Below are 2,095 nucleotides of genomic sequence, written 5' to 3' on the forward strand. Positions count from 1 at the left end.
CCCCCATAAGGCCCCCCCGCCATGCACTCTCAGACCTCCTGACTGTGCAAGTCTTTGGACCCACTCTGCAAAGACAGAGGTGGTCATCTAGGGTATTTTTCTGAGTTCCCAGCTTTGAACATCTTTAAAGAAAGGGCGGGGGAAACCTGTAATAGAACGTTGCAGAGTTCAACCATTCAGAAGGATGGGGAACTCAATCTGGGCCTTGCGGCCCGAGGTCAGTCAGCGTCATGGGGTTCAGCAATCAGCTAACTGAGATCAGGGGTCTTGCATCCTCGCTCTGTCTGAGCCATTAAATGGTAAATACACTCTACTGAAAAGTTTATTCACTGCAGACATGTTCTGGACTGCTTCTTGATTTCAATTTAATTCAAATGATTTAAGGGTGATAGACTAGTGACTACCACAGGTGGTCAGTGTCCAAGTTGTGCTTGATCTTAATGTGTTGCTGATTGTATCAGTTGGGGTAAAGCATTGCCGTTGATTTGATGAGCTGTTTTCTCTGATGTTATGAAGATGAGAATGTTCGTGGGTCATTAGAGACACAGAAGCTAGGGTGCAACTGTATCAGGAAGATTTGGGTGATAATCCAGAGATTAAACCAAGGACAGTCCAAAAACAAAAATTAAAATGAGTAAACACTTAAGCAAGACACAAGGACAGACTTCCAGTTCACCAATGGCAAACAGTAGGGCAAATTGTGGCTGTCCAGCCGTCACAACACTAATGTGCCTGAGTTGGGGAGTGAGGATTGAGAAAGGAAAGAACACTCAAGCCTGAGTGGAGACCAAGAGAAGTCTGATTTATTTCACAGAAACAGCTCCTCTTATAGGCTCACATCAACAGGAAGCTTTTAAGGTCACAGAACAACAGAAAACACCAAGCAATCATTTTTATCTTTATGCAAAGACCGGATTTCCTGACTTTTACAGATAACATCAGATCTTCGGCTAATGAGTTCCTGTTATGGAAGGGTCAAAGAACAAAACAAGCTTAACAAACAGTTTCCTTGAAAAGTAACAAATGTTGCATAGATTGTGTTGATGCCTTAATTGTACAGGAAGAAATTATTTTCCAAATGTCAAACTCCAGTGTGCCCTGACTGGGCCCCGACACAAATGAGGATGAAAAGGCCAATAGTGAATGACCAGGACACCCTGAACTCAAAGCACAGGAAATAACAAAACAGATCAATCAGGCTCTAGAAAAATTCAAAACAGAAATAATTTCCCAGATAACCATAGAGATAGGGAGCAAAATGGAAGTCGTGATTCGAGACTCTAGAGCAGAAACTGACAGAAAAATGGATGAGCTCAGGACCATGATAGAAGCCCAGCATAAGAAAGAAATGGAAAAAATAAACGCCTAACATAGGAAAGAAATGGAATCCGTAAAACAGATTCAAACAGACATCCAGGAGATTAAACACTCTATTGAAAGTGTACGCAACAGAATAAAAGAATGTGAAGATAGGCTCTCAGATATAGAAGATAAGATTGCAGTCAGTGACCAGGAAAAGAGAGGTCTCTTAAAAACAGTAAGAGATCATGAGAAATCGATCCAACAACTCCTACCTGATGCAAAGAAGAATAACATAAGACTGATAGGAATACATGAAGTAGCAGGAGAAAATAATACAAATGACTTAAAAAAGCTGTTTGCAGAATTAATGACAGAAAACTTCCCAAACAGAGGGGAAGAATTTGACAGTCAGATAACTGAGGCATATAGGACCCCAACTAGCTACAATCAAAAAAATATACACCTAGACATATAAAAATCAAAATCGCAGAAACCCAACAGAAGAACAAAATACTACAAGCAGTAAGAGAAAAGAAACAAATCACATACAAAGGAAAGCCCATCAGAATCACAGCAGACTTTTCAACACAAACCCTTGGGGCAAGGAGAGCCTGGAATGAGATATTTCAAGGACTAAAAGGGAACAACCTCCAACCTAGACTGATGTATCCAGCAAAACACTCTTTCAAAATGGAGGGGGAAATAAGACACTTCCACGACAAAGAACACCTGAGAAACTACATGAATACCAAACCAGCACTACAAGGAATTCTAAACAAGATCCTAGAAAAAG

Source organism: Fukomys damarensis, unplaced genomic scaffold, assembly GCF_012274545.1.
Source record: "Fukomys damarensis isolate Sample0158 unplaced genomic scaffold, DMR_v1.0_HiC HiC_scaffold_9, whole genome shotgun sequence".
Classification (NCBI taxonomy): domain Eukaryota; kingdom Metazoa; phylum Chordata; class Mammalia; order Rodentia; family Bathyergidae; genus Fukomys; species Fukomys damarensis.